Below are 27,399 nucleotides of genomic sequence, written 5' to 3'. Positions count from 1 at the left end.
AAATATATAAGCTAGTTTATTTATTATATTGAAATGATGATTTACGGATACGTTTTCAATTTGATTCTAATATTTTATTACTTGATGAGTTCGCTACATTAGCTTGAAGCTTATTCGTGTTGTATGGAAATGGAATTTTGTAGAGTATGAAAAATGTGCTATGTCTGATCGGGATTTGAGCCTTGGATCTCTGGATGAAATGCCGAGATACTACCACTCCGCCACACCACGGAAGTCTGTGAAGTGATTAATGTGGTAGACAAAAATTTCAAATACCATAAAGGAGTAATTTTGTAAGTATGAGATCCGCACTTATTTCTACATGCTAGTAACCCTCAGTTTTGAAATATGAAACCGTTTCCATATTACGTATATATATATATACGAGGGTTATTTTATAACAAGTATTTGTTTATTTCTTTATAACAAGTATAAAACTGTTAGGTTATATATAGTCTAAAAGGCTTTTTATTATTACACTGCTATAAAAAAAAAAAAAATACTATTAAAGCTGAGTTAAAAAAAACACATACAACAAAAACCCTTGTACGTGACCACTTTCATCAAGGCAACGTGGTGAGGATGTAAAAAATTAGTCGTAAAGTTTTTTTTATTTAATAAACCGATAATGCTCTCTAGAGAGACAATTTGCAACTAGGATTTAATATGTAGTTAGCAACCATCGAAGATAAACCATTTATTTTTAAATTAATCCTTGTTTTGTTTTCGTTAGAAAAAGTATTTGATTAAATCAAAGTTTATATATTTAAAATAAAGTAACAAAAGAATTTGAATTATGTTGTTTTTAGTTGTATGTGTGTGTGTGTTTTTTTTTACTATGGTATAGTCTTTTGATTAGTGTAGTCCCTTCATTAAAGGGATATATGCAGTGAAACAGTTTTTTGTGATGGAGATGTTTTAATAAGTAACAACTAAAATTTTATGTATAGATATCAGGCAAACTACGATTTTAATAATATAAGTAAGTACAATATACGATATATTTTGATTTGGTTTATTTAGAAAATATCGCATAAATTTAAGTATTTATTTATTGATTCATACGATTTCCTGGAAATTTCTAGATGCCTAGTATACTTGATTCGACTGCCACTATCAGCTGCATCTTATTTGTGTAGTAAGAATACTTGTAACTTTTTATATAACAAGAATTTATTAGAATCCAAAAGCGGAATAGTGGCCGGGAGAATTTATATAGGATCCATTAATTTTAAAATATGACAAATTCGGCCAGATCTAAAATTACTATTAATCGCCTACATCGGAAGGCTTATTGGTAATTTCGCTAAAGATACGAGTATATATGGTTTTAATTTTAATATAATCTATTTTATTTATAGAATTGATTCAAATCATTTAATCTATTTGATCCTTATTACATCAATTTATCGTTAATATATAGTAAGTTAATTCGTAATTTGATTTCAATTTTATTCGGTATAACCCGGTATCTGAACTAGCAATCCTTTGTTAGATAACCAGTGATCTACCTATTCTGGTAACCTAAATTTTAGAAACGTCTTAACCTCAATGTTAAAACAAACAAAATCTTTCAGTAGAATTTTAATTTGTTTTTCCCTCCCCCTGCAATGTTTTTCAGTTTTCCCTGCTTAATTTTAAATTGGAATATTAAAAGTTTTTTACAGACTTACAAAAAACAAATAAAGGGAAAAATTGGTTAGGATGCAAAGCAGTACTTCTAAAATGAATTTTAGGTGGAAATATATGTTATGCGAGGTGGTTTATATAGATTAGTTGTTATATCTTTATATTATGTAACGATAAACATTACAGATCGATTTTATAAATCAATTTTGTTTTGCTTTTATTATCAAACACTCTTACTATCACTTAAAAAAATTATCTTTCCCACAGATTTTTTTTGTTTCTCCATATTTAGAAGTGACCTGAAAAATGATTATAAAAGTTTCTGCTTTATTTTACACACACACACACACACACACACACACACACACACACACACACACACACACACACACACACACACACACACCCACACACACACACACACACACACACACACACACATGTATGTATATATATATATATATATATATATATATATATATAAAACAGTTTAACCTATGATTTTTTGTGAGATTACGGGCATCGACTTCTACCTTCAGTTTAGCTCTAGTGGACATTTGTAGTGTATGAAAAATATCATGCATTACCGGATTCAAACCCGGGACCTCCAGAAGATTGATCTGTACATTTTTAAAGTTAAAATAAAATCGGGTTTGAAATTGGGAAGATAGTAAAAGTATGTTATAATTTATATTGTGTTTCTTTGTGTATATCAGAAACACTACTGACTAAATAATTAATTTTTAGAAATATTCGTTTTAACTTCCCACACCTTAAAAATTTTAATTTAAGAAATTTTTGTAACTGAATTTTTTTATTTATTGATTTTGAATATTTTTTCTATTTGACATATAGTAATGATATACCATTATTTACTTATTTAAATTTTTCAATAGCTTTCTTTAATTAAAAAATAATTAGAGTTGTAAAGATAAAAATAACTTTCACCTTCATTCATACTGAAGATTAAAATGTTAACCTCACTATAATTGTAAGTTAGCAATACTAAGGCACATTAATTTTTTTTATTTTTATTACCAATAGAACTATTTTAAACATATACTAAAATAAAGTGTCTGTAGATAGTTTTTTGTTTCGTATTAATCCAATGTAAATGATAACTTACAGGTAAGCTATTTATTGGTTACAGATGAAAGCCATGCTTCTTAATCCATATTTAACATTTGTATTAATCTGCAATAAACGAATGGTTATTGATTCCGGTATGAAAAACTCCCAAAAAAGGACAGTCATTTTAAAGAACAACAAGCATCCGTTTACTGTAGTATAATTTATATCATAAACATTTCAATAACTATTGTAGGAGAAAAGAAATAAATTTTATATGGAAGCAACCGTTTGTTTACTTTTTATAATCTTCTTCCTATAAATTATAAAAATGTTTTTTCAATTTATCTGATCTAGTATAAATTCTTTTTCTACAACAAATTAATTAAATTTTAATAGAGTTGCAACCGTTATAATGAAGTCACCCCTCCCCCCAACCGAAGCCGGTTACTTTAATTTTACTTATTTTTATAAATGTGGCATTCAGTTACACGAGTTGTAAACTCATGTCCAATGTAAATTTTTTTTTTCAGAAATAGCAAAAGTAAAACTGCCATTACTACTATAATTATGAAAGCTAACTGATTTTATTTTAAAGAAAATATTTCTTATGTATAACCATAAAGTAAAGGAAAACTACAAACTTATAGTTTTTTTCTTCTTTAATAATGAAAATTTAAAAAATATTTTGATGTTTTGGACAATCAGATTTTGCAGCAGTTAAAATGAATATAAAGATCTTAAGAACTCTTTATGTTTATATATTGAGTAATGTTTAAATGCAATTTTTATTTATATTTTCTCTTAAATTCATAGTTCAGTATGGATGAAACCAATGTTTAATGAATTTTTTTCAAAACTGAGTTTTGAAAAAAACTCTATTATTATGTTAATAGAAAATAATTTAAAAAAAAAAAAATTAAATTTATTTTAAATAAAGGTTAGATTTAAAAATTAAAATATCAATTCAAATGAAATTAACTTGCATTTTCCATTCCTATTTTAATAAAAAATATATTCATTATAAATCAGAAAAAAATTTATACAAACATCCTAAATGACATTATTAATAACCACTGATTGTAACTATTGTACTCATATTGTTCTAATGAAAACTTTGAATTACAATAAACTAAGAAAAAAAAGAGTAATAATAATAATAGTAAACAAGAATAATACAAGAATAGATTTGAGTAAAAAAAAAAAAAAAAAATGAAAATTCAAACTAGGTTAACCTATATATACTTTCTACCATCAGATTACATTTTACAAAAATAGATTTTGCCTAATTTTTAATAAAAAAGCTAACTTAAGTATTATATCAGTTAAAAAAGGGATTTGTTACATATAAATGAAATGTGTAAATAGGTTAGGTTGCATATTAACTTTTTTTTTTTTTTAACCTCCGGGTCTACCGTTAGGTATTGTTAGGTATCGCTGGAGTTTTGGTGGGAGTAAGCTTCATTTCCTTCTCCCGCATCCAGCCCATTAATCCTTGCTATTGCGACATTGGCAATGTCTTCCACATCCTCTTCTGAGCCACCGGCAACCAGCAAGGCCAGGTCATCGCCATACGCGACCACCCCTACTCCCTCTGGAAGTTGCATCCTCAGGAGGCCGTCGTATACCAGATTCCATAAAAGCAGTCCCAGAACCGACCCTGTGGCACTCCACATGTCACATAAAAATCCACGTCCCTGTCTTCCGTATTTGCAACGACTCTGCTATCATGAAGATATTCGTTAATCGTTGCAACCAGTCGCTCAGTCCCCGAGCTCGCAGTACCTGTACAATCACCCTCCATGGGACACTGTTGAACGCGTTCTCTATGTCCAAGAATACCAAAAAGGCGATCTGTCTTCGTCGCCAGGTGTCGGCCGCCCGTTCTCTGGCCCAGTTAACCACATACTTGATGGTGTCAACTGTTGATTTCCCTTTTATGAAACCGAATTGGGTCGTGGAGAGCCTTCTACCGTCGCCAATTTCAGTCCACAGTCGTTCTACAAACAGGCGTTCATAAAGTTTGGCCAACTCATTAAGGAGGCTTCCAAATCCTACTACTCACGACGGATATCGGTGTAGTCATATATTTTTTTTATTTTTCCTACTTTCCTACTTAATGAAGTGTTATGTAAAATTAATTGCATAGCGAAAATGAATTATTACTATTGAAAGCTATAATTTTTACAAAGTTTTCTTTCGTTTCTTACTTTCCCGTCTAGATAGCGTTATAGCAGAACTATTGAAAGTATTGTAATCGGTTCGATTGAGGCTCTTACAGTTTTCACCGAATCTTGACGTTTTCACACCTAAGGAACCTAAAAAACCGGATGAAAAATTTCCGGATGTTAATGTTCGTATATACGTATGTGTGTTCGATGTCGGCCTCTAAATCACCTTATATCTTCAGAACTACTGGACCGATTTTGACCTAACTGGGTCAGACTAGTTTTATTTATATGCGGCATTGTTGCCATTAAATTTTCAACTTAAAGGTCAAGGGGTTGAGGCTGTAGAGTAAGGTGATCCTTAGTAACTGTAGATTTCGCCTAATTATGGTCATATTCTTAGTTAAAAATTAAAAATAACAATATTTCAACAAAAAATTGCAAAATCACATCCCCGCCCCAATTAATTCACTAATTAAGTATTATTAATTATGTATTATAAACAATTCACGGTTGATTTTCCTTCCAGTTGTAAGTCCTACAACTGTGTTGCCAGCTTTGTTAAAGTTACACAATTTTTTTCCTTGTACAAATAAACTTACAAATGATAAAACTAAAAAAGTAACTATTGCTATATTGTGATGTCACAGGTAAGCGGTAGAATTGAATAAATGGATAATTTTTAAAGTGTAAAAAAGTAACTCGGTCAGTCTCCATTTCGATCTCCCGGTTTTTGTAAGCAAAAGCTTGATTAATTGCCGATATCTGAATCTAAAATCGGTTTAAATAGCAAAATTCTTTCGATTTTTGCTCGTGACTACCTTCACGGCAGAGATCGCAGGCCAATTACTGTAACTTTTGGTATCGACCGCAAGGTGAATAAAAGATCACGTAGATAGATTGTTGAAGAGGCAGATTGGAAAGCCTTTCCATCACAATATGATGATAGTGAAGACGCCCTTGACGAACTTACCTCTTTTACGTCTCAATACTTGACAATGTTAATAAATATATCCCGCAAACATCGAGAAACCCAAGACGTCCTTCCGTTCCTTGGTGGAATGCCGACTGCCAAAACGCTATTAGCAATCGACGACAAACACCGCGCAAATTTAACCGTAGGCCTACAAATGAACACCTAGATTTGTACTGTAAGGCTAGAGCGGTATGTCGTCGGGTATTCTTAGACGCTAAGAGGAGGTCATGGAGGAATTACGTGAACATCATGTCGTGCATTACTCCCACGTTTGCTGTGTGGAGGAAGATCTGTGCGATTTGCGGATTACCAAAACAATCCGTTCGCGGACTTAGCAGGAGAACTCCTTACATCATCTTCTGCAGCTGCAAGTAACTCGGTAGATTATTTCAGTTCGGTTTTTCTCACCTCATCATACAGTAATGAATTTTAGAGGACAAAATACTGTCGGAAGTACTACCGTTAGACGGTGGCGATACGGTCGGTGAATTATACGCTCCATTTTCATTCAACGAATTGTCACACGCACTTAAAAACTTACGTGACACTTTCCCTGAATCTGACAACGTCCATCTCAGTATGCTCTCGCATGACAACCCCGTAGCTTAAACTCTGAATCTTCATGAAACGAAGACGTGTCTTAATATATACGGCGTAAAACCGTTGCAGCAGTACTCAATCGGCAGAAATTCAGATCTCCATAATACCATATTTCAAAATCTTCTATTCTTCTTTATTTTAGCTTCCCTTTTGGACTTATTTCGATTTTTGTCCATGTAAAACTCTTATTTTGATTTCTTTGTGTCCATCATTTGCAATTTAATTACTTGAGTTGCAAAATTCTATGATTTCTGATATATTGTGTTCATAATTAATTTCTTTTCTTTAACGCTTCATTACATTTATTTTATTTGTATTTATTTTTGTATTAAATTTCTCTTATAGCTCGAAATTCATGCCATTTAATATTTCTTTTAATTAATTTTCTATTCATTCTCTACGGATAGTTTATCCACTCCCACATTTTTATTCAGCTTCTGTACAGCACATGCTATATAAAATTTGAAAAATAAGAGGGGTAGCTACACTCACTTCAGATCCACACTTTACTTTTCATTTTCCATCTAATTTTTTTACTGATTTTTAGTAATTCTTTTTCTGTATCTAAGCTTAACTTTCTTAATATTTTAACAATTTTATTATTGTTGATACAAGCAATTCCGTTGCCAGGCAACGGAATTTTGTTGCTTGGTCAACATTGAGACATATATTTCATTTTGATGAAAACAGCGAAAGAAACAAAAATGTGTTTTATTAAATATATTTTTGACTTTATTTGTAAGTAAATAAGATTTATTAAGAAGATGAAATTAAAAAAAAAAAAAAAAATACAATTATATTTAGATTTAGTTGATTATATTTAGTTATACTTTTCTCGAGTTTTGATAGGGAAAAGTAATCACATTTTACAGCGAGTTGTGTATTTTTTGTGTTTTATAATTATAAGTGAACTTAACTCTACCGTAAAAAACAATAAAAACTAAAACAGCAGTCCCAGGAAATAATTAGTTTGTATGAGTTTATGAAACAATGTGATTGATTTCCGAAGTCGGAAAAAGCGGATTCACATTAAAAAACACCTGATTCACATTAAAAAATGTGAAAAAAGAACAGCAGGCTGCTTGTGGGGTATCACAATCCCAAGTCCAAAGAGTGAGAAAAGAGAAAAAGCAGTTGCTAGAAAATTAGCCGAAAATCTGGTGGAGCCTTCTTTCTCTGTTCCAATAAAATAAAAGTCCAGGGAAATGTTTGCAACAGGACTACACGACTTTAAAAAGACTAACGGTGAAAAAAATAATGTTAGCCCTTAAAGTTGCCATTGGTTGCCATTCTGGCAAGCATCAACAACGAGATAAAAGAATGAAGCTAAGAAATATATACAGTACTAAACATAGAAGCTGTAGTTATCTTAGCAGTTTCAACTATTTATTAATACTGTAGCGCTCGGTGATATCTTCGTTCCGAGTATGATGGGGGGGGGGGGGGCCTTGCCCTCACCTGTCCGTACAAAATACATATGCAAAAATACTAACCTAATACCACACTACAAAATTATAGAGCAGATATTAATGAACAGGACAATGCTTATAATATTTAAACATCATTTACAAAATACACAATTTTTATTGTGTATTTATTGTTATTTTTAACACTACAGTACTATAATACATCACAATACTTAATAATTGCGACGCTGCTGTATGACAGGATAAAACAAAAATACAGTGTACCAATATTACAATATAATTTTATACTACACCATACCGTACTACAATACAATTTTACACCGCAATCACTATGAAATACATAACATTACTGTTCCACATGGTACTACCCTTGTTCCGGGTATGATGGGGCATTTCCCCTACCAAGCCGTACAAAAACACTATTATAATACTAAACATAATAATACTCGCATTATAATATTGCACAATACACAATAAATATTACAATACTACACACGTGGAAAAGTAATTATTATTACCCAAGACGTCGAAGCCGTGCGCCCACCAAGACCGTACTAAATGCAATGCAAGAACTGCAATACTAATCTGCACAGGGCAACATGATAGCAATAGCATCCTGATACATCATGAAAGGGAACTCGCTGGTACATCCTGGCAATACAAATCGACCTAACCTACTCTCCTTTTAGTGAACTTCCTCTTCCGCCTTTTGTTTCAATATGGTATGCGCCAGGTTGACCACCTCTTCCCAGACTTCTTTGCTCTTTACCATGTGCCCGGTGTAATATTAACCGATAGTCAGTTTCTCTCAGCTTCCCACCTGTCTTACTCGAACTAGGTATGTTCTACGGCATCGCCTTCGGCGCAGTACCTGCAGATCGCTGATGTCCTGCATTTGGATCTCTTCAGGTAGCTGCCAAAGTCACCATGGCCAGAGAGAAAGTAATCGGGTAAGACAAAAATTGATTTCCCCGTGTCTTCGCCCCACCCAATCCTTCACTGCCGGAATGAGACGCCGAGTCCAGCTTCCCTTCTCACTCGTCTCCCATCTTAACTGCCAGCTGGCCACCATGATCCTATGTCTCGTCTCTACCTTCGACATCCCACCGAAACGGAGACCCCGCTCTTCCACCGGCAGATCTATCGGCGGGGTACACGCATTTACACAAATCGCATCATAGGACACTGCCATGTACGCGCATGTAGTGCGCAGGAGCAGTCAGTCTCCTACGAATAGACTTCAGCAGCGTCCTGTATTTCTGATTCTTTATTCCTCTGATCCGCGCAGGGGAAGCATATATCATCACTGATGTCACTGTGATCCCTATTACATTCCTGTTCTTCTCGATCGGTTCCGCTGTATTAGCCATTAGTGTTAAAACGGCTGTCAATAGTCTCTCCGCCTTGTCCTTTGTCTCTACGATATGGGGCCCGAACGAACAAATTTTTCTATCCAGACCCGTAGGTATTTTTCTTCGTCGACCTGTTTAATCGCGGTGGCATTTACGCTAAAGCGGACTTCGGGGAGCGGCCTCCTTCCGGTAAACACGAGGGCTTCCGACTTCTCCGGAGCTACCTCCAGATCCCGGAGTAACATCCAGTCGTATACCACCTCTAGCGCCTGGTTCCCTCTCTCCACACTTGGTTTTCATCCATCCCCTTGACTACTACGACAAGATCGTCTGCAAAGCCGACCGCCTCTACCCTCTTCGGATATTGCTGACAGAGGACACCATCGAACGAAATATTCCAGAGGAGGGGCCCCAGCACTGATCCTTTCATATCAATAACCTTTCCATATCAAAATCATAATCCCCGGCGTCAATTATTGTGCAGACTACCCTATACAGTCTAACTTAAAAAAAAGTTTATTAAAAATAATAAATAAATAATTTTAAATAAAATGTTACTGTTGACATGCAACCAAATTATCGCCAAGCAAAACAAATTTGGTTTTTAATGCGTTTAAAATTTTTTATTTGTTTTATAAGTAAAAATATTAATTATCCTTGTGTTTAGAGTCCATAAAATTTGAAGATTTCTTCCTTTGATTTTATCAAAATTTGAAGATTTCTTACAGTTTCTCATTTAATTTAACATTTTCTTCGATACCATTAGTATGTATTAATATCATTAGTATATATTATTTTTGTTTATTTTTTCATCATTATCTTATGTCGTTTTTTTTTTATATTTTACAGGGCCAACACACTTAACACAACAACAGTCAACAGAACACAAACACAGACACCGCCAAAGTAAACACACTACACAAAAACAAGAAACAAAAAAACAGTAACAGAACAGCCCAAAACTCATCGGAAAATCAAATTTTCTGATGAAGTTACCAGTAAGTAAATATTTTTTTAAAGTTATTGCTATTGTAATTTACTAAATCTTTGCAAAACCATGATATAATCTATCTGATACCTTGAAAAATAATAGAAGAATCTATCTGATTCTTTAACCCTAAAGTTAAAGCAAGTGAACGAGTCATAAAATTCGATTGACTTACACCATCTAACAATGCACGATAGGAAAAACAAGAACTTTGGACATTGTTGACCATAATAATAGCTGTAGCGAGTATGACTTCTTCACTGTCTCTACAGTAAGCACTAACTACTTTATTCAATAGCATAAACAACTTAAAGGAATAGACTGACTATTTAACGTTTACATCTCTTAAATCTTCAGAAGCTAAATTTGAAACATTTGTTTCATCATTTACACCCGACTTAGCTTTGTAAGATTCTCATCGATCTCTTGTTTCCTTGTCAAGTTTCTTTGATATTAAAAATAAGAGTGTGCTCCACTGTTCCGTTGGTTCGCCTAAATTACTCAAAGCTGTTAAACGATTAATAATAGTAATTCTGCTTTCCAAGCAGAATCGTAGTTATCATTTGTTACTTTAATTTCTTTTACGGTTCAAAGTGCTTCACCGGTAAGACACGAACGTAAATAATAAAACTTCTGTATTTTGCATAGTTTGGTGGAATCATGAATCATACTTTCGAAGATATCGTGAAAATCAATCCGTTCCTCATATTTTCCCGAAAAGGTCGGTAAAGGTGTGTTCGGAAGTTGAAAGTTATTATAATCGTTAGTTTCTTGAAATGATTGTGAATGAACATGGTGTGAGGAGGATTTATTGTAAGATAGAAAAGAAATTTTCGATTCGGGATCGAATTTCATAATAATTGTGTTCAAATGCAACGTATTGGGATTCATGGATATCGTCCGTGCTAGTGAGAGTATCAGTTTTAGATTGAACTGCGTTGAACTCTGTCAGATCAAGTTTTTGAAGTCTGCAGTTAAGATTTGAAACGGTTCGAAACGTGGGATCAAATCATTCGTGAAAGGTTTTTATTCTGGTAACTCCAGCTTTAATTTGACCACGTTTAACAAAATGTTTAATAAGCAAGGTGAAAATAAGCTTCCACTTATTTAAATATCATTTAGTAACACGTTTAAATTTAATATACAATACATAGAATATTAATAATATATTAATATGAAATATTAGCGTATGATCATATATTAATCGTGAATCGTGTGATGCGATAATTAGAAAAAAATGAGAAATACGTTTAATGTATAAGTAAGATAGTGTTTATAACAGTATATCACCGAACGAACGTTTAATGGATCTTACTTGTACGGTCGTCTCGCCGGCCTAGTTACTAGCTGCGGGAATCGTAAAATACTCCCCACTAAGACACTCCAACACATCACTAACAGTTAGTATATATACTCATAGTTTTTTTTAGGAAGTAATAAAATATTCTTAATAATTTTAAATGGTACGCATTAACCTTTGAAATTTGATTTTTTTCTAGCTTTTCCTTTCCACAACTGAACAACATCGGCCCATCGTCATCGAAAGGACATGTGATCGCCGACTCACATGGGAATTGTAAGTATTTTTTACTCTTTGTTTTTTTCTTTTTTTTGTTTGTGGGCGAAAAACGCCTTGGCGTTATGATCGCCCGGGATTTTATTAATAAAAGGGTAAAATAATTCCAAAATAATAAAACTAATAAGGTGTAAAATTAATACTGATTATATAATAAACATTTATTAAAACAAGAGTCAAGAAGGTAAAAAAAAAAACTCAAAACTAATTCTGCAGACGAAGTCTTTAAAATATAAAAGTTAAAACAATCGGATAAAGAAACTATATAAAACTAACCTAATTCCGATGGGTTGTGCAAAAGGCTCTCTTGTTGGATAATAAAATTAAAGACGTAGAACCAAAAAAATAAAAATTGAAAATAAAGGTTAAAAATTATCAACAACTTTTCTAGCATAAAAATATATATGATAATATTAAATTTTTGCAGTAACCTGGTACTATGCAAAAACAGAAACATCCGGTCCAAAATTCCGGTATTATTGTACAAGAGATCACAGATTTTTCTAGGTAAATTAAACCTACGACGCAACGCCGCATAACATATGCAGTCCACGAGAATGTGGTGCACAGTCATGCGGCAGTTGCATCGTGTCCAAAGGGGTGGAACTTCTCCTGACATTAGGTATTCATGTGTGATCCTCGTATGTCCTATCCGTAACCGGCATAGGACCACTTCCCCACCACGAGACTTTCTGCAAGAGGAGCCCCATGGCAACACTGAATCTTTAATCCGTCGGAGTTTATTATCGACGGTAGTCGACCAATCACTTGCCACCTTGTTCTCAGTGATTGTTTTACACGATTGATAAAATCAAAGGTAGTAACTCGGTTGGTGAAAGGAGGTTGAATACACGCTTGTTTGGCAACATAATCTGCCCTTTCGCTACCTAGAATCCCTACGTGGCTAGGGACCCAGCAAAAACTTACTTCTGTGTTGCGATTACCTAACTCGGGGATCGCATCGTAAATTTCAATGACGACAGGATGTTAGGAAAAACGTTTTCTAACGCCTGGAGAGCACTACACGAGTCACTACAAATAATGTTTCTATATTTAGGGTTAACGATATTCAGAGCCCTATTTATAGCGAGTAGTTCAGCGGTGAACACACTCCTAATACCGGGTAGGCCAAACATATAAGTTTTTTCATTGACAACAAAAGCACAACCAACGGTACCATCTTGTTTCGACCCATCAAGGTTTATTCCCCACGGAGGATATGAGCACGGACTTGATGGAAAGAAGCGAGGGAGTGTCAACATTTATGTGCTGCAGCAGACGTCGGGTACGGACACCCACAGGTGGAGTACAGCGTAGACGGTCCTCATATTTCCTTAAATTAGGATTCCTAAGAACTGGGTCAAAAGCCGGGTAATTCGGATGTCCTTTCAGACGGGCAAAATAAGATAACAAAAGCTGGTCTCGTCTATCCAAAAGTTATGGCTCGCCACAGTCAACAAGTAAGTTTGCTTTAGGGCTTGATCTAAACGCACCTGTGACAAGCCGAAGAAAAGCATGATGTACACCGTCCAGCATTTTAAGCACGGTTTGACGAGCTGAAGAGTAGGCGACACAACCGTAATCTAAACGGGAACGAACAAGGGAATAGTAAAAACGTAACATACATGACCGATCGGCTCCCCAATTGGTGTTACTAAGGACCCGCATCATATCTAAAAGTTTGGAACATGTTGTCCTCAATTCCTTTATATGTTTGATCCAAGTAAAACGGCTATCAAAAAGCAAACCCAGAAACTTGACGTCAGGAGACAGCAATAAGTTCTCTGTTCAGAAAAACCCGCGGTATAGAAGGGATCCGTAGCCGAGAAAAAACTGCACGTTTCGTTTTGTCGAATGAAAATGTGAAACCAGTTCTTGACCAAGCCTGAAGGCGAAATATAGTGTTCTGTAGCAGTCGCTCTGCTGTGGGTGTTGAGCGACTCGCAACGTAAATAACAAAATCGTCAACGAATAGAGAACATGAGACAGGAGCCTGTACACAATCTGTAATGCTGTTTATGGCTACAGAAAACAAGGTGGCACTCAATACACTACCTTGAGGTACTCCATTTTCCGAGACGACACTGTCTGAAAGCGAATCGTCTACACGAACACGAAACGTTCGGTGATTTAAGAATCCTCGGATAAAAGCAAGCATACTGCCCTTGATTCCCCATCTCCTAAGGGTACCATATCTCCTAAGGGTCCCCATCTCCTAAGGGTACTCCTAAGAATACCACGTCGCCAGGCTGTGTCGAACGCCTTTTTCATATCGAAGAAGATAGCAACGAGGCGTTGGCGGTTCAGGAAGGCGTTTTGTATAGCTGTCTCTATTGACACTAAATGGTCAGTAGATCTTCCTTGTCGGAAACCACACTGTTCCGAAGAAAGAAAGCCATGTTTCTCCAAGTACAATGTAAGCCTGCGGTTTACAATTCTCTCCATTATTTTACACAACACGCTTGTTAAATAAATAGGGCGGTAGCTTGAGGGATCGGTTTTGTCTTTACCAGGCTTTAGTACTGGTATAATAAATGCTTCTGACCAACCGGGCGGAAAGACTTGTTTGGAGAATAAACCATTGTAAATATTCAAAAGATGTTGTAGTGCTGAGTTAGGAAGGTGTGAAAGCATACAAAGGCGAACGTTGTCTGGTCCAGGGGAAGTATCACGTGAGTTCTTAAATGCGTGCAACAATTCTTTAAATGAGAATGGAGTGTTCAATTCACCAACCGAATCACCAATGTTTAACGTCAGTATTTCTATCTGTACCTCTGAAAGTCGTTACTATATGATGAAGTGAGAGACACCGAGCGGAAAGATTTTGCTACAGCCGAAGATGATGAAAGGAGTTCTCCTTCAGCAATGAGACCGAGAATAGATTGACTTTGCGATCTGAAAATTGCATGGATTTTTTTCCACACAGTAGACGTGGGAGTAGTACGTGAGATGGTGTTCACATATTTCGTCCATGAATTCCTCTTAGCATTCAAGAAGATCCTACGGCATACCGTAGGGTATGAAATTTAGATACAAATTTGCGTAGTGCTCGCCGTCGATTCTTAATAGCACATTTGCAATCATCATTCCATCATGGAATGGAAGGACGTTTAGGGTTACCCGATGTTTGTGGGATATATCAGCTGGCAGTTTCAAGTATCGTGGACGTAAGAGGTACATTGCTCAAGGATGTTCGCACCGTCGTCATACTGTGATTGGAAGGCTTTATGATATCCATCCCAATCTGCCCTTTTAACAATCCACCGCCGTGGCCTTCTCTTAATCTCGTTGTCCACACCGAAACCAATAACAATTGGTTTGTGGTCACTGCCGTGAAAGTCATCACAAACAGATCAATCAAGACGAGGGAGAAAATTCGGTGAAAATTTCGGCATATGAAGAGATCGATGTTAGACATAGTACCAGATGATAAAAGACATGAATGTATGAGATCCATTATTCAGCAAACAAAGGTCTAAGTCTTGTCTCACATTGTGTACTATTTTTCCTCGAGTGGAGCAGAAGATCGAGCCCCAGGAAACATGGTGGGCATTAAAGTCTCCTACGATTAACGATGAAGATGGTATTTGTGTGAGGAGATTCGAGATATCTAGAGCACTGAACTCAGTGTTCGGTGAGAGATACAGATTGCAGATATGTAACTTGAAAGGGATAGAGATCTTTACTGCAACAGCAGGAACGAGAGTGGTCAGTTGAATCCTCGTAGCCGATATCTCATCCTTCATGAAAATAGCAACTTCACCACTATCTCTACCGTCTACTACACAGTCGTACCTCTCACAGAAGTATCCTCCGAGTGCTATTGGGTCACGTTGTAGAAGATGAGTTTCCTGGAAACACATGATTACCGGATAATGTTCGTGTGCCAGTACTCCAATATGTTCAATGCGGGATCGAAGACCTCTAACGTTCCACTGAATAATGTTCATAAGGAAAAAATAAAAACAAGTAAAAAATAAAAAATAAAAATAAATAAAAAATTAAATTTACTTAGGAAACCATATACAATTTAGTTGTATGTGATTCTGTTTTTCTTTTTCGAGTTCTTTAATTTAGATAACTCCGACGCCTTTGGGTCGGGAGGTTCTTCAACCATATCCTCCAGTATATGGGTTGATGGTGGAGGAGACTTATGAGAATGGGATGTCGCTATTGACATCCTAGAGGGGGTGGTCACGTGGGTTCCCTTTGTGGGGAGCTTGTTAGTTGGCTTACTGCTAGCTGTGGTAGCTTCTGCTTGTACCGGTAGTACTTTGGGAGCAGGAACCTTCGTATGGAACACACTGTTGGATTCATTTACTGTGACGTAGGACTTTTTATTCGTCTTAGTCAGCTCTGAAATAGTGGCTGTAAGCGAAGTAACTTGATCAGAAAGCATCTGAACAAGTTTCTTAAGTTCATTGCAGGATCCGCACTGCTGATTATGAACATCTGAAGGAGCTTGCTTTGACGCAGCGACGGCAAAAGTCACATCGGGTTTTACGAGGTTCCGTGAGTTAACTATCTTCCTATATTCCCTGCATGCAGCTGGGAAAGATAGTTTCTGCTCAGTACAGATCTTTAGAATTGCCTTTTCTTCCTTAAAGGTTGGGCAATCTCGGGAGCGGCGGACCGTATGTAAACCACTGCAGTTCGCACATTTTTCACTTTCCTCGCAGTTACTGTCATCGGTAGTGTCATAGGTGACAGTACCTATGACATCGGTACTGTCATAGGTAGCACATCGAGCACAGATCTCCGTCCTCGAGCAAGATGTTGTAGTGTGACCGTACCTTTGGCATCTGAAACACCGCCGTGGGTTGGGTATGAATGGGCGTACCCGAACGGAGAGGTAACCCACTTTAATCTTATCTGGTGAATAGGAAGACGGAACGTCGGTATAAGGGACGGTGTTGGTTCTTCTGTTCCGTTCTGCCGTTTCATTATTCGTTTCACTTCAACACCTTGAGTACAAAGTTCATCAGCAATTTCACTTAAATGCATTTCCAGAATGCATTTAAGGGTCACGATAAAAACTTACCTCTCGGCTGGTATTTAGGGTCTTGTGGCATGTCGTACTCACGATTATGCCACCCATATTGGTGAGACGTAATAGGGAGCGACTCTGCTCATCGTTAAATGTTTAAACTAGAATTGTCCCATCACGTAATTTCTTAATGTTCCTCGGGGAACCAATACATCCTGTGACGCATTTGTTAATCAGGAGACCTTTTGAAGGGAGCCACCTTCGTGATTATTTCGGATAACAACAAAGCGAACATTTTTACATCTGACACCATCTTCGTCCGCTGTAGCAAATTTATCCTCGTCAGACGAAGCTGACCGAGGCCTTTTCACTAGACTGAAGTTGGTGGTTTTTTCAGATGGGCCCCCAACCATCATAGAATTTACTGTAGGAACTGAAATTTTGGTCCCATGAGAACCGGCGATATAATAGACCACTCCAGCAGAGCGCACGCGTACTGGAGCTAGAGCTAAATACAACTGAGTTTGCTCTGGTGTCCAGAGGACATCGTTCGAGACTAACTACGTAGTCATTCACCCATCAGCACGATAGTTCTCACCTTGCGTTACGACTGCGTTTTGTAAGATGTCGCAACACCACCGCGTGTAAATGAAAGATAAAAGTGTTTGATGTTGTTGTGTAGTCGAGTAAATGTATAAGTTGTAACTCATTTATGTTCTTGGTGTAGTATAAGTGTATAGTGCAAAGTATTCTGCAGCTAAGCGTGTAGTGGGAAGAAAAGCTGCAGAGGCTAGGCTCGTGGGGACGCCAACCCCCAAAGTCTTAAAGAATAAGACTCCCCGTCGGGGTTTACTCTTTGTAAACATATTTTAATACTGATAAGTTAATTATTAAATAAATTATACAGTACTGATGATACAATCCTACTAATTATTTTATCCTATTTTTATTATTACTTATATGAGAATTTTTTTTCTTTTCAGAATTTTTCCAGCGAGTCGATCTGTACGTTCTTCCAACTTTTTCTGATGTTTTCATCAAGGCGTACTCCGGGAAAGCCCCTCAGGGGTTGAAACGGAGGGGGATGGTGGTGGGCGCCTTCGGCCCCGTACTGTAAACTTGCAATTTGCATTACCGGTAGCGATTTTCTGCAAGGACAGTGTCCTACGTACACGTCGTCGGGGCTGTACAACGATCGGTGGCAGTTAGTCAACCTGCGTTGCTGCGAAGTGTTTCACGGAACAGCGGCGTAGTGTGTTGCAGGAGGGCCACCGACGGCTAAATAAGGACGTTTAATTTGTGTGTCGGTGTCCCAAATTCGTAGTTTGTAAGGCCAATACACTTTCTGGATCCTCTGGCAGGTTCCGGAAGCGATTTCGCTCTGACCTCGCTGGTGGTCTGACTTAGGAGCTTTTAGATTTTGACGTTTCGAGCGGGGTTACGTGAGAACAGAAGGGTTCTGAGAAGAAATTAAGAGTTCACCTTGCCTTAAGTTAGGTGTTGTTAGTTTCTTTCAGGCTGTGGACATAGTGCCTAGTGTCCCAGTCGGTGCTACATGCTTAAGCTGCGATGGAGCAATCCGGGGGAAGAAATTAATTGATGGATTTGCATGGCATTTCTTCCGCTACTAACCCATTCGGTTGCCCTAAAGCGGTTGAGGCACAGACCGAATGTCTGTGCCTCAAACGGCTACTGAGCCTTAAATCAGTTTAGCGAACAGTGTCCTAACTAGCTCCTAGAGCTAACCTAATTGCGTGAGCGAACTAAGCATGGTGCCACACATCACTTACTTCGGGTCCCACAGCTCACTTGTCATACATTCTAAAATGGGTAGGCGCACGCCTTCGACTACTAAAATACATACGACATTCAATAAATTAAATTTATCTCGTCAAGTCAGCAATTCGCTGCCACGCCTAGATCGCTGAATGCCAGCAAGTACCTGTCCACCAATATTGAAGTGCTTGAAGCTTTAATTGGCTGATGGCCAGCCGTAACTCTTGGATAGCTTCCCACAGCAGCGACGTAGGAGTCTTTCCCTTAAATAAACTACTGATGCCGGTTGAAAAAGCAACGGCATCAAGGAACTTCCACACGTTCCGACAATGCGGCTCACGCCACATTGACTCGCCCTTTATGAGTGGCCAATTTTCCCCTTGACCTCTAAGTTCGAGGGTGGACTGAGTTCTGTCCCCCCCCCCCCCCAAGAGCCGGGCAGTAGAACATCATATTTTCGTTCGACTGGAACTACCCGTATACGCACTGCTCATTAGCTGCCAGGTGGAACGAAACAAACATTGGTTAAAGTTCGTGTGGTTGGTGAGCACCTGGTCACTCGTTGCCCTTAAAAACGAAGAAGAAGCATACCATCCACCCAAGTCACAAAAGTCCATCCCCCCCAAAAAAAATTCCCGTGTTCCCCCTTTTTAAACCCCCTCGAACTGAAATATTATCCGACCTGATGAATCACTTGGATGCCATTGTATAAACGATGCAACGCCCACCTTTGAGGCCAGAGGGAATTCTTCTGTACTATTTTATTGCTTGAGAGGAGTCCTATTTTTACTTTCTGATCATCTAATCATAAATTTGGTATTTAAATAAATTCTGAATAGGATAATCGCCAGACAATTAAATCATTATTAAATTAATGATTTAACCATTAACATTGCTGTAATTGTTTCTTGTTGACAGAATAATTATAAAAATTAGGCCATTATACCAGTTTATACTAACACCTGATAAAATAAACAGAGAAGAAAGAATCAACAATTAAGAAAGAATCAACTCCGGCGGCTTGAGGCAGGCAAGAAGTTAAGATCCAACCGGCGGGCCGAACTGTCATGCAGGACGTAATGCCCATAGCCGGGAAGGCTGTTCGTTTTATGGACACTCCCCTGGGCTGAGTTATACTTGATTGTTGGTCCGGTCCAGGAGAGTAGGGATGTATATAAAAAAAAGTTATTTTTATACGGATTTGAATACTAGATCGTGGATACCGGTGTTCTTTGGCGGTTGGGTTTCAATTAACCCCACATCTCAGGAATAATCGACCTGAGACTGTACAAGACTACACTTCATTCACATTCATACATAGCATCCTGTGAATACCTTACGGTGGTTTCGGAGGCTAAACAGATAAAGAGAGCGCGCAAGTAGTTGCGTAAACGACCACCAGAGTGCTTACGTCGCCATTACGTGTCAGTTGTCAGTAAGATGGCTACAGTGAAATACAAGGTTTTCTGTGTTCTTGGATACGGTAAATCTCAGTCGTCAACTGCAGTGCAGCATGCGTTCGTCTCCGATTTAAAATTGACCCTCCAACAAGGAAGAGCTTATGTCGTTGGTTTCAACAGTTTAAACAAACAGAGTGTCTCTGTAAAGACATGAACATGGACCGAACACGTGTAGCAGAGAACATGAGACGAATTGAAGAAAGTTTTGTACGAAGGCCAAGAAAGTCAACTCATAGAGCGAAAAGAGATCTTGGAATACCTCAACAGACTGTCCGGGGTGGTTTGAGGCGTCGTTTACTTTTGAAGTTACACCAGCTACAACTATTATAGGCTCTTCGCGGAGATGTGAAACCAAAGCGTGTTGATCAAATTTTGTGATCTAATGCTTCTAAACATGGAGGCTTTTCTCCCGCGTTTAATTTTTAGCGGTGAAGCGATGTTCCATCTCAGTGGAACAATGAATAGACACAATGTTAGCATATGGGGTCTACAAAATTCCAAGACACACTGCAACATGACAGAAACTGCCGAAAGATTAATTAATATGCTTTGCCCCATATCGCAATGTTTTATGAACCATTATTTTTTGTGGAACACACAGTTATTGGTATAACGTTCCAGGACATGCTGGAAAAGTGGCTTTACCCTCAACTAAATGAAGATTCACAAGAATTCATTTTTCAACAGGATGGAGCTCCGCCCCATTGTCATCTAGTTGATTGATGCTCTGAAGGAATCTCTGTCTCAACATGTATAGAACGCATGTCGGGAATGAAGACTTGGCTCGTCAGTTCTGGCCTCCAAGATCACCTGATCTCATGCCACGTGACATTTTCTTGTAGAGGGTTTGTGAAAGATGGGGTTTTCGAACCACCTCTACCGATAAATACGGCCGATCAGTAACATAAGATATACTTCCTCGTCTGGGACGAGTTCAGCTACCGCTTATATGTGAACTGTGCAGCGGGATGGGGCCACATTGAACATTTATGAATTGTATCTGTAAACTTAATTGTCAATATTATAAGACGTAATTAGTTCGCATTTATCAATAGTTCTTAATTTGGATTAGTTACTTCTCTATGTAATTGCCACATGGATTAAGATATTTATCGTAGCGAAACACCAGCTTCAATACACCCTCATCATATTTTTCTGCCGCTAGTCCATTTAGCCACGGATTAACAGCATTTTTAAGTTCGTCACCCGCAAATTGCTTACCACAAAAATTGTTTCAATTTCCCAAAAAAAAAATGGTAATCAGAAGGAGCTAAATCCGGACTATATGATGGGTGATCGTAAATTTCCCATCGAAATGTTTTCAATAAATCACGTGTCGGACCCGCAACATGTGGACGTGCATTATCTTGTACAGCAAGACGACGCCATCGGTCAACCGCTCACGTTGCCATAACTTACGTAGAGTTTCGCAGTAGGCTTCTGAATTTATTATCGTTCCACGTGGCATGGAATCAATCAGCATTACGCCAAACTGATACCAAAAGACTGAAGCCAAATACTTTTGTCTGCGTCCAAATTCTGTGGTTTGACCTATGTCGATCTGGTTGGTGATTGAGGATGACGCCATTAACTTGAATGCCGTTTTCTGTCCGGCGTGTAATACGAAATCCATGTTTCATCACCGGTAACAATCGAATTAAGGAACTCATCACCTTTTTCTGTGTAGCGCATCAAAAATTCCAAAGAAGATCCCTTTCGGAATTTTTTGTGACGTTCCATTAAGATGTGCGGCACCCGACGTGCATAAACCTTTCTGAAGCCAAAATGGTCGTGAACAATGCGACCGATGACGGCACTTGAAACATCAGGAAAAAGAAAAGCCAGGTCGGAAATCGTTGAGCGGCGATCTTTTCTGATTTTATCGTCGATACGTTTCAATAAGTCTTAGATGATTATCGAGGGCCTCCCCGAACGTTCTTCATCGTGCACATTAATTCTGTTATTTCTAAACCTTTCATACCATTTTCGATCGTTTCTTTCATTTATTATACTATCACCGTACACAGTAACTAACTGCCTATGAATTTCATTCGGCTTAACGTTTTGATGGTTTAAAAAACGTATAACTTCACGTATTTCACAGTCGGCGGCAACATCGATTTTCCTATTAATTTTACAACGTAATACCTCACACGTAATAAATGATAATACAATGCGACAACTTACAGACAACAATGCAGTGTTGTACATTACTAGCGACGCCATGAACGATACAGGTTCGCCAACATTAAGGAAAGAAATTTTTCAGCGGTCTTTACTTTAGAGATATTCCTAGTAATATTCTTCCCAAGATGCAGATACCGGTCCAATTTTCCAATTTTTACCATATTTTTCATTCTATAGAAAAAAAACTATCCTGTTCGGTTTGGAAAGAAGACAATGCTCTGTGTTTAGTGGAATCAGAAGGGTGTGATCTATTATGAGCTGCTAAAACCTGGCGAAACCGTTAATACTGAATGCTACCAACAAAAAATTACCAATTTGAATCAAGTATTGTGTGAAAAACAACCAGAATATCAAAAAGGCAACACAAAGTGATATTGCTTCATGATAATGCACAACAAAACTGGTCAAGGAAACGATTGAAGCATTCAGTTGGGAAATACTTTCGCATGCGGCTTACTCACCAGACTTGGCTCCTTCAGACTACTATTTATTTGCATTGATGGACACTTCATTTCTTATGAAAATGTACGAAAATGGCTCAATGGCTGTTGCCTCAAAAGGGCAACAGTTTTTTTGACATGGGATTCATAAATTGTCAGAGAGAGGGGAAAAAATGAATAGCTAGTGATGGACAATATTTCAAATAAAATATTTTTTATAATTTTCATACAATAAATGTGTATTTTCTATACAAAAATTCCGGTTTCATATTTACACACCTGGTAGATCCTAATTACATTTTTTAAACACTAAAATAAAGTTATTTATTATTTTTTTAATGATTTTTATTATTATTTAATGAAATCTAAAAGAACATTGATAATAGTGTGTTTAAAAGAATCATCCCAATGTAACTACAATTAACAATTAAAACAATATTTTCGTGTTATCAAAGTTGAATATAAGGATGTATTAATTCAGGTATACCTCTTATTTAAAATAAAAGGTGAAATATATAAAAGTTGTATTAAAGAATTAATTTGGATTACTTAATTCAATTAAGTTGTATTAAAAAGTTAATTAAAAGTTGTATTAATTATATATTAATACTAGCATCCACATCCCAGCTTTGCCTGCCTTATATGGTTACTTGCATTTCCCATCGCAGTCAGAGGGTATTTAGCCAGTCTTGGCTCGCTTCATTCACCTTCCCATCGAGCCAGAGAGTTTGGCTCCTTGGACCCCACTGTTCATTCAAATCATGCTTGTGAAAATAATGATAAATAAAAATTAAAGCCAGTTCAATTTATAAAAAAATATCAATGTACGTAATCTCTTCAAGACAACGGTTTGGTTAGTATAGGGGACTTTGAGTGATCTAAGAATGTGGATTTCAAAATGGTCTGCCTCTATCTTAAAAAATATTAATTAAAACTGGTTACCCATACTTTGCACAGCTAAAAATGTATTTTTACTGGTTCTTAGCATTGCCCAACAAACACCATTAGGAGGTGACCATTAGTTAAGTAACTGGAGGTAGATGAGCCAATCATGTCACAGATACAGTAAAAGTGGCTATAGTTTGAGCCGCTGCACCATACACTATCACACCCATTAAAAAACTAAAATTAAAAAAACCCGAAAATGGTTTTTAGATATTTATCTGAAGAGTATTTGTAAGCTCTAATCTAATGAATATCTTGTTTAGTATAGTCAGAAATGGGGAGAATTTCTTATTATTCTTTATACTAATGATAAATTATACACTGATGAAGCAGTCAGTGTAAAGTATGTCAGTTAAAGTTGATTTAAAGGTACACATATAAACTATCTAAATAATTCAAGTAAAATTAACATATTTAAAAATGTTTATCTTCTATACTTCTATTCCATGTACGCGAGTTACTGAAAAAAAAAAAAATCAAAACTATGTACCAATGAATCTAATCAAATCATCTACCAATGTATCATATAATACATCTACGTGCAGAAAGTGAAAAAATTAAAGTAAAAATCATTTAAGGTTTATTACGTACACATTAAAGTATCTCTAAAATTCTTTACAGCGGTGGATCATAATGAATAAATCCCACAAACGGTGAGTGCCTGATACCGAATGTATGTGCAGGCGCAATATTCTTGTTTATTATAACCTGTTAAACTAATTAATATTATTAAAATATTCAAAAATAAAAATAATCGATTGAAATAATGACAGGTTGTCTTTTATAATACATATATAAAATTATTATATACAAGTTCTTTTTACGTAATAATTTCTGGAATAAAACATGAGTCTGATTTGAACATGTTTAATCATAACTTATGTTATTTATTAAAAATAATTCATTATTTTTAAATTATTTAAATAAAAAGGTAATTTTAATCATAATTATTGAGTATTAATGTAATACTATATAAATCGTGCAAAAGGTTTAATAAAACAGTTCATTTTATTATTAATGCTTAAATAATATTAAATTCAATAAATTACTATGACTCGTTTTCAATAATTCATTTTCTGATTATTTTAAAATACATATTTTTTTTAGCAACACAGGGGAAAACGCAATACAGCCTGAATAATGTGTTGTGTAAAAAATGCCAATTCGATAAACATTTGAAACTAGGATCTTTTGGAATCATATAATATTGTTCTTTCTTCAAACATACAGGGTTTGTCTGAAAAATTCCCAAGCTTTTTTAATTGTTCTGATTTCCTTAGAAGCTATTCAGTTTCTAGTTGCTTTCAAAGTAGTCTACTACAAATACGCTGCTCCGAATGTTTCTTCCATACCTTGAAACAATTCAGGAATTCTTTATTTAAGAAAATGGAAGTTCAGCTAGAAAATTTCCTTGCATCTAGTTTATTAACTGTAAATGGTGACGTTTAATTCATTTTTAATTTGGGGAATAAAATAATCTGCTGCTCTAGTTCAAAGAAATATGAAGTGAAAGAATTGTTGTCATCAAAAACTAAACGTTCTGGAAGAAATTCAAGGTGAAAAACACCCTCACAATTAAAAAAAAAAAACAGCATAACTTTAATGTTTTACTATATTTCTCCTGCTTTTTTTGGTCATGGGGATCCTTTTGACACCCTTATGATAACTGATTTTTTGTTACTACATTGTATCCATACAACTACATCTCATCTCCACTAATATTTAAAAAAAATTTCATCCTTGTTAATTTGATTCAAAGACTCTTGAACTTGTTTCTGTTTATGCTCATCAGTCAAAAGGCAAGGTGTAAATTTTTCATAATTATTTCACTGTGCAAAATTTTTGGTATGCTTATTTCTTTAGCAACCTTGCAAATAGTTAAACAATGGTTAGAATGAATGAATCCCTTTAATTTTGCAACAATTTTGTCAGTTTTTAGAATTGATGATCAATCTGAATAAAGATCATCATCAGTTATATATAGTTCAGCCATCTTTGAAATATCTCCACCACTCAGATGTTTGAATCCGGCTTAAAGCCTCATCCCCACATGGTGTAAAATTTCAAATGTTTCTGTAAAGTATTTTCCCGGTTCAATATAAAATTTCACATTAATTCATTCTCATGAAAATTATTCATATTAAATACAATAAAAATCGTTGCACGGCACATGTAACACTTGATACAAACAGGCACAGTACAATGACTAAATAAAATATTATCATTATGGTTTTCACTGGGCTGCTATCCCATGTAATCACAGATCAAAGCTGTGATTATACCATCTGTTTTAGTAGTGCTTATATGTCACACAATTAAAATGTTCAGGAATTTCAGACAAAATATAGGTAGCTTTATTGACCAATATTATTAAAGCTGTGAACAAGATTAATATTGATACTAGTTATTACAGATGTGGATTTCATCATAATAAAAATTTATTGTTCTCAGCTGAAGCTGTTAGAAGTGGTAAGAGTTAATTCACATGATCAGTTGACCAGTATACTAAGAGCATGGATTGATTGCCATTTAAAAATGCTAATGGGTGAACTGCACTATATCTTATTCTGGCTCCTGGTGATAGATATAGAACAGATATCTGGCAGGTAGCACATAAGACAAAAAAAAATCTATACAATAAGGCGTAAGCATTTGTTGTACATCATTGTATGGGTGGAGGTCAATTCCTTGTTTCATTTGTATAATGTTTTACCAAACAGGCACAGGATAATGTATTACAAATATGTACTCTTATAACTTTAGAACAATAACACAAATTTTCATAAACAGATATTAAATGATTTATCTGATACCATTTATGCAAGTAACATGGGGTTTATGACAATTTAACAAAACTAAAATTGCTGGTATATCATTGCCATTTTTTCCAAAAAAGAAGTACTGTTATAAATCATTACACCAGGTAAAAATAAGATCTTAATATGAGGATTTAAAAAAAGTTTTCCTAATATCATAATGAAAAATTTACCTGCATTATCTGTAACGTATAAATTAGTAACTGCAACAGAATTTTTAATATCTAAGGTTAGGACAGTGATTCCTAAACTGTGCACTGCTGCGCTCCAGGGAGCTGCAGCCCCTTCTCAGGGGCACAGCAAAATATTGTAAAAGCTTCATAATTATTTAAACCAAGAGATTTATAATTATTAATTTAATGTCAATAAAGTAAAAGAATAATGAAGATACATAAGTTTTATTTATTTTTATCTCTTACTAAAGAGTAGTCATACTTTTACTTATGGTAGTTGCCATGACTCTGAAAGGGTGCCATGACTAGAAAAAGTTTGGGAACCACTGGCTTAGGATACAGTATCTAATTAGAAAGCAATACTGGACATTTATAATTTTTTTGAGAAGTAATGGATTTATTGCCAAGTTTCTATTGTTACAGATATTCCGTTAAAGGCCAACAGGGCTAGGATCAGGGGTGGTGGTGTGGTAACCAGAATGTCACTAGGCGGGTGTCTTCCGCTGTGGGGTTGGGATGTTACAGATATCAACTGGAAATCCCATTGACATCATTAATGGATCTATTCCTCTAATACCTGTCTCATGGTCAAGCAAGGTAATTTGCCTATATGGAGTAACATTGAATAGAAAAAAGATGTTCTAAGGGAGAAATATAACTACTGTTATGAGCAATAACGTAATCTACAACAGGATGATAAGGGCAAAAATAGGCTGACCTCTACAGTGGGGGCATCTTTTTCTCAGGATTATCAATAGATAATAAGTCACAAAAATGTATTATTATTATTATTATTAAAACTAATACTACCAAAAAATCTCTTCTTAAATC

At 36.1% G+C, this 27,399-nt stretch overlaps 1 long non-coding RNA gene across 2 annotated transcripts; it reads left to right on the top strand.

Annotated features, from left to right (window-relative positions):
- Positions 1-678: 678 nt before the first annotated feature.
- LOC142332202 (uncharacterized) lies at positions 679-27,399 on the top strand. Of its 2 annotated transcripts, none has more exons than XR_012758217.1 (4): positions 679-982; positions 10,070-10,218; positions 11,708-11,784; positions 26,992-27,399. It is a non-coding gene; the product is annotated as an uncharacterized LOC142332202 (long non-coding RNA). The 2 variants fall into 2 exon arrangements; XR_012758218.1 differs by lacking the exon at positions 26,992-27,399 and adding an exon at positions 17,755-22,921.

The sequence above is a fragment of the Lycorma delicatula genome, chromosome 11, assembly GCF_047948215.1.
Source record: "Lycorma delicatula isolate Av1 chromosome 11, ASM4794821v1, whole genome shotgun sequence".
Lineage (NCBI taxonomy): Eukaryota > Metazoa > Arthropoda > Insecta > Hemiptera > Fulgoridae > Lycorma > Lycorma delicatula.
This window is presented reverse-complemented; position numbering and strand designations above follow the sequence as displayed.